Genomic DNA, 13,398 nt, shown 5'->3' with positions numbered 1-13,398 from the left:
AACAGGAATGAAAACCCACAAGAAAGTTTTCATCAGTTAAAGAGAAATAACAGCTACGGATTTGTATACATATGCACACAGTGTGTACATTTCAGTAACAGAAATAAGCTCTATGGGGGCTTCCCTGGTGGCGCAGTGGTTGAGAATCTGCCTGCCAATGCAGGGGACACGGGTTCGAGCCCTGGTCTGGGAAGATCCCACATGCCGCAGAGCAACTAGGCCCGTGAGCCACAATTACTGAGCCTGCGCGTCTGGAGCCTGTGCTCCGCAACAAGAGAGGCCGCGATAGTGAGAGGCCCGCGCACCGCGATGAAGAGTGGCCCTCGCTTGCCACAACTAGAGAAAGCCCTAGCACAGAAACGAAGACCCAGCACAGCCATAAATAAATAAATTAATTAATTTAAAAAAAAAAAGAAAGAAAGAAGCTCTATGAAGCAAATGGGCAGGGTGCTAAGAGAGCACAGCACAGGGGGACCAAATTTAATATGGAGGTAGAAAAAGCCTCCCTGAAAAAATATTAAGTGAAACTGAAAGCAGTAGGAGCTGTCGGGTCACGATAAAGCCTAAGACAAAGTGAGAGAAGTTCAGGGTAACTTAAGCAAGAGCAGAGTGGCTGGGTTTGGGGCTGAGTCAGGCAAGAACAAGATCGTGCAGGTAGGTGGTGGTAAGATTTTTATCTTTACCTTAAGAACAACAGGAAGTCATCAAAGGGTTTTAAGCAGGGGAGTAATGTATTCGATTTGCCCTTTTAAGGTAATATATTCGACCTAGCAAATGGGTGGGGAATGACTGGAGGGGTGTGTGAACAAAGAAGCAGCCACACAGTTGGAAAGCAATTTGATCAATCATCCAGGTGAAAAATGAGGGTACCTTACAGTGGGCAGCGGAGATGGAGGGAAGCAGAAAGATTCAAGAATTGTGGAGAAAATAGCAAGAGACTTGGTAATGAACTGGGAGAAGACCAGGAAAGTGAGAAAAAGCAGCCCCAGCCTTCAAGCAGATGGTGCCCTGCGATGGGGCCCACAGCTGGAGACTGGATTTCACGCCCCTCCTTGGCCAGGCCTCCTCCACTGGACGGGGGCCTGGAAGGAGATTAGAAGAACCAAGGGGGACTGGTTTCTAGAGTTGGCAGATGGTGGATGGTGATGCCATTTACTGAGAGGAGAGAGACTGAAGGGAGAACAGATTTTCTATGTTGGGGGTAGTGGTGAGTGAATCAAGAATTCTTGGGACATTTTAAGTTTAAGACATCTACCTGAAGACATTAAACAGGCATCTGTGCACACAGTTCTGGGGCTCAGAGAACTGGTGGGTAGCACTGTCAACATACCCTTGTCAACAGGTAGTTCTGAGGGCTGATGAGATTGGAGAAAAGACAGCACAGTTCAGAGGGGTTGCACAGTCACAGCCCATACTGTCACACTTTGCTTTATACAAGACAACATTCCAAATGTTGAGAAATATCACATAATGACCTGGATTTCCCCTTCTATGAAAAATCAAGGGACTTCCCTGGTGGCGCAGTGGTTAAGAATCCGCCTGCCAGTGCAGGGGACACGGGTTCAAGCCGTGGTCCGGGAAGATCCCACATGCCGTGGAGCAACTAAGCCCGCGTGCCACAACTACTGAGCCTGCGCTCTAGAGCCCGTGAGCCACAACTACTGAGCCCGTGAGCCACAACTACTGAAGCTCGCATGCCTACAGCCCATGCTCCGCAACCAGAGAAGCTACCGCAATGAGAAGCCCGTGCACCACAAAGGAGAGTAGCTCCCGCTCGCCGCAACTAGAGAAAGCCCGTGCGCAGCAACAAAGACCCAATGCAGCCAAAAATAAATAAATAAATAAATAAAATTAAAAAAAACAAAAAAGAAAAATCAAGCTGTGGTAACCTGGACCCACATTGCTATAATTAGATACTAGTTAACACTATGAACTGGGCAGTGTTCCAGGCACTTCACAAATTTAATCTAAGTAACAACTTGATTTTTATGGTTCATACTTTAAGGAAGAGAAAACTGAAGCACAGAAAGGTTGAGTAACTTATCAGACAGCTAAGAAGTGGCAGAGCTGGGTTGCAGATCCAGGCTATCTGGCACCAGGGTCTGAGGGCTTAGACACCTTGGGTGCAGCTGGGAAGCTGCAATCCCATTTAGAAAAGCCCTATTGCCTGCAGGGCATGGTTCCACCACTTCCTATTGTTTTCCTGTCCCCCCAAAACCCAATCCCAGTCTGAACATCAGTTGCCATTTATTGTTTTATTTGCACTTCTGTTTTCTGATATTGGAGAATTATTTATCTGTACCAAGTAGAATATTAAAAATATTAAAGGCATCTAACTTCCATGGGTAAGAATTTTAAAATTATTTATTAGTGAAATTTCTGTTTGTATGTTATCTGGTCAGATAGAATTGATAAAAACAGGTTAGTATTTAGGTTACATATGTATGAGAAACTCATAACTATGTTTCTGTGCTTCTGAAACAATCACGCTTCTGATATATACTTGGGATCTATCATTCCCAAGTATAAAAGATGAAAATGACACAGAGCGAAGGCAACAAAATGTTAAATAACTAACTTTTCAATTTCAGACAGTTTTATTTAGATAAGGTTGATCTGAGACTGAGGTCTTGGGAGACTTTGACAGTATGCTTAAACTTAGTTTCAAGTCTTGGGGGAAAAAATACAGTTTATGTCAGTTTGGGGTCTTACAGTCTCTCAACTGGAAGAGAGGGTGGGGTGGCTTCGATCGCTCACCAGTCCCTTCCTTAGTAAAAGTGTGAGAGGAGGGAGGTGGGGGTGAATGTTAAATGTACAGTATTAATGAAAGGAAAAGCAACAATCATTAAAGTTAGTCAAGAAGGTTCTAGGAATGATGGCACTGACCCAGGAGAAGGAGCCGGTATTTGGAAGCGAGGCTCACTCTGGGAGCTGCAGCCCCCGGCTTCTCGCAGGGCTCCACTGGAGGGGAGGGATGGGGCAGACTGAAAGCAGCAGATAACCAAGGAAAGCCTGGGAAGGGTGGTGAGGCTCAGGCTCTGTCTGAGAGTGGGAGGGGAATCTGGCTCAGATGGACAATTTTGCTAAGCTCTACCCCAGAGATCCCCAGGCTGGAAGTATCCTCCTGGTCCACCCTGGGAAGACCAACCACCCTTCCTAAGATTGACAGGGACCCCTGGAGCCCTTGTGGTCGTGAGGTTCCCCTCCCAGGATGCAGTCACTAATTAGACTTCTAAAATGAGAACCTCACACGTACAGTGCCAAGCAAACTGTTAAAGTCGTTAGTGCCTGGGAATTACACTCGGGTTGTTAAAAATAAATGATTGTCCACAACCAGGTCCAAACAAGAAACCAAACGTCTGGTTGGCCTTTTTGGATGTTAACAAAACTATATCCCGCCCTTGAAGATCTTACTGGACCCCATCCTAACCCACAAAGAAACCATGCATTGTGTGTCTCCTCTGTGTGGACTGGGCAGTCACCACAAATGCAGACTTGGGGAATGGGGAAGATGATGCAAAACATTTTCATTGGTGCGAAAAAAAAAAAAGGGTATTTGCCCTGAAAGGAAACTTCCTATGGTTGGAAGTGGTTGGGTTCTCTGTATTTGTTTCATATGAAAATGAAGATGAGGAGAACTTGGAACTCTCATACATTGCTGATGCGAATGTAAAAGGGTGCAGCTGCTTTGGCAAACAGCTTGGCAGTGTCTCAAAATGTTAAACACAGAGTTATCATGTGTCCCTGCAGTTACACTTCTAGGCAAATACCCAGGAGAAATGAAAGCATATGTCCACACTGAATTTGTACAGGAATGTTCATAGCAAAAGCATGTATCTCAATAAAGTTGTTTAAAAAAAAAAAAAAAGAAGTCATCTCTGGGCACAGGCTAAAAATATCTGAAAATTACTTGTAAAGTTAACATAAATATACAACTTCAGCTGTGATATGATTTGATGGTGGTGGAATCTAGACAATGTAAAAAGGGGAATGTACAAAAGTAGTCCTGCTTAAACTTCTGGGTCAAGCTTTAAAGACTGAAGACTTCTGATTTTAATTTGGTTACATTTCCTTATATCTTTTCATCAGCTGTTAGGTGTCTAGTTAATACAATACTGTGATATTTTCATTTATTGTTTATTGTTTTTATATTGGTTTTCTACACTACAGCTCTCTGTTATTAAAGATAAATAGTGACACTAGTGCTAAGCTTATTAATTTGTTGACAGAATTTTTTATATACTTTAGTTTTCTTGATGGTATTTACTTATATTATCCCCTGGTGGCTTTTATCATGATCCTTTCCTGGCTTCCTATTTTATGGCTCATCTGTTCTAGAAATGCTCCGCAAATGCCCTCAGTCAAGAGGTATAGTCCTGGCTGTAAACAGCCCTCATTCCCAAATATAATAAGAGGCCTCTGGTGGCCTAGATGAAGCCAAAACAAATAATATTGCATATACATCAGGTTTCGAAAATCAGTTACTGCCCAGAGTGCTATCCTGTTGACCCTGATATTGGGAGGCTTATTTGGCCTTTACCATGGGGCACCCAATGGCAGATTGTGGGATGCTGCCCCTGTAGTCAGATCTCGGATTCTTCCAATGCAAGTGAACAGGGGATTTTAGCTGGGAAGAGTAATCTTCTATAAATTGACCTTGGCAGTGAGACATACCACCTGCATAATAACTTTTATTCTCCAAACATCTCTAAACTATTATACTTTATATGGCCATTATGTTTCTCCTTCTATGCTTACAAAATGCCTTATTCATATGTTCAGAGTAAACTCATCCAGGTTTGGTGTCCCCAGCTGAGCAGCAGATAATGTCAGAACAGTCATAAATGTGCCTAGAGAAGAACTGTTCACATTATAAAAGGAACGAAAGGAGGGGAAACTGTCAGTTTTCTGAGCTGCTTTGTATTCTATTCACTATAGATAACACCAACTGGAGAATTTCAGTAGTCAGAGTTTGTGTATAGAATGAGTTTGGATTTTCATAGCCCAAAATGCAGGCAGTCTGTTGTAAAGTTAAAAAAAAAAAGAATCATAATATTGGGAATGATAGCTGGGAAAGCTGTTTTTTGTTTTGTTTTGTTTTTTGACTCAATTTTATACTGGTTGTACAGTGTTGACATTTATATTTTGTGTAAAAGATTTATTTATGCAACAGCATAGGGCTGAGAAGCTGTGCCTCTCCTTGCCCCCCTTCGTCACCGTGTCTCTCTCCTTGGAACTCTCCTTTTAGATGTGGCATACATGACAGCTTGGCAGATGTCATATCCACTCCCAACCCTTTCTCCCTTGCCTTCTTCTATAGAAGCCAGAAAGTTAAACACTCAATTTCCTACCCTCCCTTGAAGCCAGGAGTGACCATGTGACTCAGTTGTAGCCAAGAAGATGAAACCGCAAGTTTAATGAATAAAAAGAGAGACTCCCAAAGAAAGGGGAGAGTTGTAGCTAGTCCTGCGTCAGCCTCTCTGTCCCCTTCTTCCTGCCTTGACTTTGGATGTGATGCCTGAAAGTATGGCAGCCATCTTTCAACCATGGAGTTCAAGCCAACACCTTAAAAACGGGACAGAAAGAAAGCTGGAGCCTGGGTCTTTTATGATGGTACCAGGCCTGGACTGCCAACTTACTATGTAAGAAAAACATCATTTGTTTGTTTAAACAACTTGTGGCCAGACTTTCTGTTATTTTCAGCCAACCACATTCCTTTATGACACACGAGATTTCTTCAATGTGCTTCTTTCCTATTCTCAACTTCTCAGATAGCTCTTTCTCAGTCTCCACCCCCAGCTCCTCTTTCTCTGCCTATGCCTGAATACTGAGATTTCTGTGGCTTGTATCCTTGTTCTGTTCTCATTTCTTGAATAATTTTCTCCATGGGCACAGCTTCAACTGCCCCTTACATACCAACAAGTTCCAAATCTAGATCATGAATTTGGGTCTCCAACCTGAACCTGGACCATTATTTTCAAGTGCATTTAAGACATTTCCCTTTGTATGGCCCTGAAGCAAATTCAGCCTATCCATAATTAAACTCATTTTTTCTCCATCCAAGGCTTACTTTTCTCCTTTCTCTTACTAGTTTGATTAGTTTCACCACCCACTCAGTTATCTGAGATAGAAACTTTGGAATCATCCACTCCTTGCTTACCTTCACAGGTCACATCCAGTTAGTCTCCAGGTGTTACTGAATCCATCTCTTAAATTCTTCTTAGGTCAGCTCTCTCTCCTTTATTCCCTCACCATTGCCCTGGTCCAGGTGCCCACCCTCTCCACCTGGACTTCTACCCTCTCCTCCTAATTGGTTGTGCTGCCTTCCTACTCTCCCCATCTAGTGTGTTTCAACCGCTGGGGTCAACTTTCTAGAACACATCTGATCACTTCACTCTACTATTTAAAACACCTCAGTGCCCTGGCCCCATTACCTAGGGGTAATTCTCAAATTTTACTGTGCATCCGCATTACCTGAAGGACTCGTTTAAACGTAGATTGCTGGGCCACTCCTCCAGAGTCTCTGATTCAGTAGGTCTGGGGTGGGTCCTAAAATGTGTATTCCTAACAAGTTTGAGGATGGTGCTGATCAGGGACCACATTTTGAGAACCACTGGCCTAGGCTAAAATTAAAACTCTTTAACGTCAGGTTTAAATCATTTACAACCTACCTTCCCAGTTTCTGGCCACTGCTCACCACGTTCCATAAGTTTTTTTGGGTTTTTTTTTGGCCGCACAGCATGCAGGATCTTAGTTCCCCGACCGGGGATCGAACCCTTTCCCCCTGCAGTAGAAACATGGAGTCTTAACAACTGGACCACCAGGGAAGTCCCCGTAAGTTACTTCTCAGGTCACCTGCCACTCTTATGTCAAGGTCTCAATCATTCTCTTCCCCTTGTCTGGAATGCACATCCCCCTTCTCATTCCTGGCAAACTCCCTACCAGTTCTTCAAGGAAAGTCCAGCTCCGGCTTCCCTTCTGAAGAATTAATTGACTGCTTCCTCCTCTACACTCTTTTGGCACTTCATACACAGGGTACTGTAGAGTCTTGCTACTTAACCGGTGGTCCTCAACCAACACTAGGGCCATCACCTGGGAGCCTGTTAGAAAAGCAGAGTTTCAGGCTCCACCCCAGACCTACTGAATCAGAATCTGCAATTTAACAGGATCCCCAGATGAGTCCCACGCCAGCTGAAGTGTGAGAAGCGCTGCTGTGCAGGGCCTTGTGATAGACATTGTGATAGATGCTCTGGTGACAGTATTATTGTCCACGATTTAAAAAGAGGAAACAGAGGCTGGTAGTAGCAGAGCTGGGATTCAAACCCAGGGCCGTCAGGCTTCAAAAATCTGTGCTTGCTCTCCGTACTATACCCATCATCTGCCTATTACTGGTCTTCACACATAGTATTGTAATTATCTATCCATAAGTCGGCTCCCTATCCATGTAAGGAGATGCTGAGCGGGGCAAAGTCCTATTGTCTCTAGAAATCAAGGAAGAAAACTGCACTGGAAACAAGGAAGAACCTTTGTTCTTTCTCACTGTCAACTACAGTTCTAATAGCAACTTTGGGTAGGATGAGGTTCCTGAAAGTGTTTATACAAATTTTAAAAATATAGCAGCTTTATTGAGATATAATTCATAAATCATGTAATTAACTCAAAGTATACAATTCAATGGTTTGTAGTAAATATATTCACAGAATTGCGCAATCACTACCCCAAAACAAACCACATGCCAATTAGCAGTCACTCTCTATTTCCCCCAGACCCTCCATCTCTAGGCAACCACCAACCAACCTCTGTCTCTATAGATTTGCCCATTCTGGGTGTTTCATATGAATGGAATTGTACAATAGGTGGCCTTTTGTGACTGGCTTCTTCCACTTAGCATAATGCTTTTAAAATTCAGTCATGCTGTAGCATGTATCAGTTCTCTTTTCCTTTTTATTGATGAATAAAATTCCACTTTTTATTTATCCATTCATCAGTTGATAGACTTCTGAGTTGCTTCCACCTTTTGGCTGTTACAAATAATGCTGTTATAAGCACTGTTTAAGTTTTGGCGTGGATATATGTTTTTATTTCTCTTGGGTACTCACCTAGGAGCTGGGTTATGCGATAACTCTATGTTTGACTTTCTGAGGAGCAGCAAGACTGTTTTCCAAGGTGGCTGTACCATTTTAAATACTCAGCAGCAGTGTATGAGGATTCCATTTTTCCTACATCCTTGTCAACATTTGTTATTATCTGTCTTTTTTAAAAATTCAATTTATTTAAACTAAAAAACAAAAAACCCCAAAGCCTGTCTTTTTTATTATAGTCATTTTAGTGGGTATGAAGTGGTAGCTCATTGTGGTTTTGATTTGCATTTCCCTAATAACTAATGATATTGAGCATCTTTGCTTATTGGCCATTTGTATATCTCCTTTGAAGAAATGTCTACTCTGATCTTTTGCCCATTTTGAAATTGGGTTTTTTTATTTTATTTTATTGAGTGGTAAGAGTTCTCTATATGTTGTGGGTTGAATGTGTCTCCTCCAAAAGATATGTTGGAGTCCTTGCCCTCGATACCTCAGAATATGACTTTATTTGGAGATAGAGTCTTTACAGATGTAACCAAGTTAAAATGAGGTTTTATGGTGGGGTTAATCTAATATGGTGGGTGTCCTTATAAAAAGGGGAAGATTTGGACACAGAGAGACATGCGTACAAGTAGAACATCATATGAAGATGAAGGCAGAGAACAGGGTGATGTAGCAGAAGTTAAGGAATGCCAGAGATTGACAGAAAATACTAAGAAACTAGATGAGTGGCATGGAACATTTTCTTCCTCGCAGTCCCCAGAAGAAATCGAGATACCTTGATCTCAGACTTGAATCTTCCAAAACTGTGAAGCAATAAATTTCTGTCGTTTAAGCCACCCAGCCTGTGATACTTTGTTATGGCAGTCTCAGGAAACTAGTACACTATATATTCTAGATACAAGTCCCTTAACAGATAATATGATTTGCAAATATTTTCTCCCATTCTGTGGATTCTTTTCAGTTTCTTGATGGTATCCTTTGAAGCACAGAAGCTTTAAACTTTTATGAAGTTCAATTTAATTTTGACTCCTTTGCAGGGTTAGTTTTTGAGGCCAGTCTTTGAGATTTATTCTGATCCCAGGAGGGGTCTTCTTAGCAGTTTCTTTCCCTAGTTCTCACTGGTAAACTAGCTGGCCTGTGTTTGTTGATCTCTTGGCGCTACCAGCCTTCTCTTAACCGTCTACCACTATTGTGGTGGACAGTTTGAACATCTCCACACTCTGTTAGAAATAAAGTCAGTCAGCTTTACAAGCAGGGTGCTATGCTGGGGTCATAGACTCTGGTCTTCTTGACCTGCCTTTTTGGTGTGGAACTTCTGCCATCCAAGTAGGGGCTGGCTGGAGGACGGGTGCCTACCTCTCAGTGATACTCACCTGGAAATTAGCCTAGGCAACATGGAGCTGTGGGGGGATGCGAAATGCTGGTGGCCTGCCCCTCCCACGGAGACCTCTTTGCCTGGGAGCAGGGGAGCACCATCTTCTTGACCACATCCACTTGGAGTGTAGCTTCTGTCATATTGAGTTGGGAGGGAAAGTGAGGTAGAGCGTGCATAGTGGCTTAAGTGCTACAGACTCTGTTCTTACTAAGTTTCAGCAGATTTTCTTGAATAAATGTTTCTTTACTTATTATACGCCTTTAGGATAATTTCTAGAGACTTTAAATGTTGTTATTTTTAAAATAATTTTCACCAATTACAGTTGTTTTGCTGAGGTGGGGGTCTGTGAAACTCTTCACACCACTATTCCAGAAGTAATTTATATACTTTCGATAAAAAATGGGATCATAGCAGATGTGGAGGTAGGGGTAGGGGTGGGGTTAGGGATAGCGGTAGCAGAGTAAGTCAGGAACAAAAGATTGGGTAACAACCCATCAGGACTTCCAGTTAGCGAACAAGAGAGAAGCAGTAGGTGTGAACAAAACCAGGAATCACTAAAGAAATTTGGAGGCTTTATAACTTCCCCATTCCTCTATTTTTCAACATATCCCTTCTGCCTCCCATAGTGATAATCAGTCAAGTAAATATTCATTACCTACTCTGTGCCAGGCACTTTGGCTGGTCCTTGGGATAGAGTTAGGTTAACAAGACAGACTTGGTCCTTGCCCTCAAGGAGTGAAAAATAAATCCGTTTGGGGAATCAGGAAAGGCATCATAGATGAGGTAGCATTTGATCTGGACTCAGAAGCAAGGAGAGGGTTATTGCTGAACCTAGGTTTAGACAGAAACCCAAAAGCTAATGATAAGATCAGGGAAAGTCACTGTTATGTAAGATGCCAGGAAATCATTAAAAATATGATTTAACACATATTGATGAAATTTTTCAGTTCTAGGCAAATTCAAAACAGGCCATTTGTCATTGGCACTCTACATTCTAGCCACTTTCTCTCTCCTTTCACTTTCAAGTGACCTTGGGCTTTCCAAAACTACCTACTAAGGCATCTTACCCCAGCTGGTCTTCTCCTCTGGGCTGGATTCTTGGCTAGATTCTTGGACCTCACCAAATAAGAGATGGTTTCTAATTTTGAAGAGTCCATAATCTGGGAGAGGGAGGTAAAGAGTCAAGTAAACAGTAAAGTACTCTCACAGAGGTATATCAAGGAGGTAATGGGGGCACACAAGAGCCCATCTAACTCAGACTGGGCTTATTACCAAACCAAACTTGGGTCCACTTGCCTGCACGCAGTAAAGCCACTCTACTGACACCTGGTTGTGGTGAAGGCTAGTACAGCGTTCATTGCAGGGCCAAGCAAGGAGTCCAGGGCAGCTAGTGCTTGAAAGACTAGAATTCCCCAAATGGTTTCAGGAAAAGGTTTTTAAAGATAGGGTGAGGTGTGTGATCAGCTCGTGGACGTTCTTCTGATTGGTTGGTGGTGATGATCAGAAGTCAACATCATCAACCCGGTTCCAACCGGTCTAGGGTCTACGTGTTGTGGGCAGCATACTGTTAACTTCTTCCACCTGGTGGGGGTTTCAGTATCTGCAAAACAGCTCAGAGGACATGGCTCAGAATATTATCCATAGCCCTTGAGAAGGAACCAAAGGTCCTTGACTTTGTTTAACGGCTAAACTATTATTTTGTCTTGCTTGACTGTGTTCCTTTCTGCATTTTCTCACTCCTCTGATTAAATTTATTCTTTGACTAAAGTTTATCTATAGACAAAAGGCAGGTGAAGGATATGAGGGAGGGGATCCTGTTCTGGGAAGGCCCCATAGGGCTCTGCTTGGTTACAGGATGGGAAGAGGGTGATCACGGAAGCTCCCCTGAGGAAATGAATCCTAGCTCTTTCAGAGAATGTAGGGGAGATAGCTGGAGGCCAGGCATTCCAGGAGAAGGAAACCAAGGCACAGAGATGGGTAAGCCCAGGGAGCGTTCCTCCTCTCTCCCCCACCCAACCCAAGATTTGGGGAATTCCATACTGTACTGATTTTGACAAGAAACAAAGCTTCCCTCTCTCTAAGGAATTCAGATCTTTCTGTCTCCCTCTCTCTCTCTCTCCACTAGCCCTTAGCAGCCAGTCAGTTACATGAACTGGTGTCAGCTGAGTGTTTCCACCACAGATTTCAACCAAGGAGTCAGTGAGGTAAAGATAAATTTATTAGCATGGTGGATGGGTAGGGATGTTCTATCCAGATTATTTTTGCTTAAAGATAATTGTGTGTGTCCTGCTTCATAGCTCTCTAGAGCTGCCCCAGTTTATGCCTATTTTCTAGGTAGGATACTTGGCTGCCTCATCAACTCTGTGAGCCTCTGCTACCTTCCAGTAAGTTTCCTATTCAGATAGTGTTGTTTCAGTCACATGCCAACAAGGAATTTTGATCTTAGGCAAACCACTTAGAAGGCTCTTCCATAGAGATAATGAAAGCCTGAACTAAGGCATTGGTAGGGAGGATGGAAAGTTAGATGGATGGATAGACAGATAGATTGATTTAGATATAAAGAGGAAGAGTTCCTGGCACAAGGTATGGACTCAATATTTGAATGCATGATTGAATAATAGGAAAAATTACTCTTAGGTTTCAGTCAATTTTGTTGCTATTAACCAGAAAGGAAAATACAAGATGAACCTTTTTGGAAAAAGCTGCTTTTGAGTTTCAGGTTCTAGTAGTCCCATATTAAGGACTCATACAGAAATTTCTAGAAGACATTTGGATATAAGTATCTTGTCTGAACACTTAGATTTAGGATCCATCAAATATAGTCATAACTGGGACCATAGTGGTGGATAAAATTACCCAGGATAATTATCTGCAGGGTAAGAAGAAAGCCTGATGATTGAGGATTTAGGGCAGAGGCAGAGGAAGAGCCCATGAAAGAGAAGGAAAAGGAAAAGTATGGCTATAGACAAGATAGGAAAATGTCATCAGGACCATCAAATTTGTTAAATAAGATAGGGACTTAGAATTTAACAACAAAGATGTAATTGGAGCTCTTGGCAAATGTGATTTCTGTAGTGGTGTGAGTATGTGAGCCAGATTGCGGTGTATGAAGAAGTGAGGCAAAGGAGAGACTTTTAAAAAAGAGGGTAGAGCCAGAAAGGAACTTGGGGCTGCAGAAAGGATTTTAAAGATGGGGAGAGGCTAGAGTATGTTTAAATGCCAAGGGAAAGTGCTCACAGAGAGGTTGAAAATCAGAGAAGGATGTAGGGGCAAGTCCCTAAGATGCTGGTTGAGTGGGATTCAGAGTTCAGGTGGAGGAGGGACACCTAAATCCTGAAGAAGAGAGAGGATAGGAAAGAAGTAAAGGAGGAGAGATTCTACTTCATGTCCTTTAAGTCTCTGAAGGAGAAAGCAAGATCAACTGCTAAGAGAGTGGAGTACGCCAGGAGAGTGGCGAGTGAGTTGAAGCCTTGCCAAGAGTATCTTGCCCAGTTGAAGTTGGAGATCACACAATTTTAGAGGTATAAATTAGCTGATCTTCTCTACCTGTGTTCAATAGCTTGGGAGTAGGAGCAGAGAAGGCCAACCATTGGGATGATACACATGGAGGCAGTAGGAGAATAAGCGGAATGGGAAATCAAAGGGGTGAGCAAATTTTGAGTGCTGGTGAGTGTTGGAATGACATTGTGATGATGGAATGCAGGCTGGGAAGGGATAATGGGTAACCCAGGGGCCTGCAGGAAGAGGTGTTAGAAGACTGAAGATCTAGATAAGCTCACAAGGAAAATCACAGAATGAGAGAGATGGAAGGAAAGGAAGGCTGTGGCAAAAGACAGAAAGGCTTTGGAGTTTAAGGTTTCATAGGAAGAATAATTCTGGGTGATGAAATGATCCGAGGAATGGCCTTCTGTGTTACTTGGAGTGAGTGGGAGTGAAGGT

Source organism: Balaenoptera physalus (genome assembly GCF_965194825.1).
Source record: "Balaenoptera physalus genome assembly, chromosome: 4".
NCBI lineage: Eukaryota > Metazoa > Chordata > Mammalia > Artiodactyla > Balaenopteridae > Balaenoptera > Balaenoptera physalus.
The sequence above is the reverse complement of the archived record's forward strand: the minus strand, read 5'-3'. Positions refer to the sequence as shown.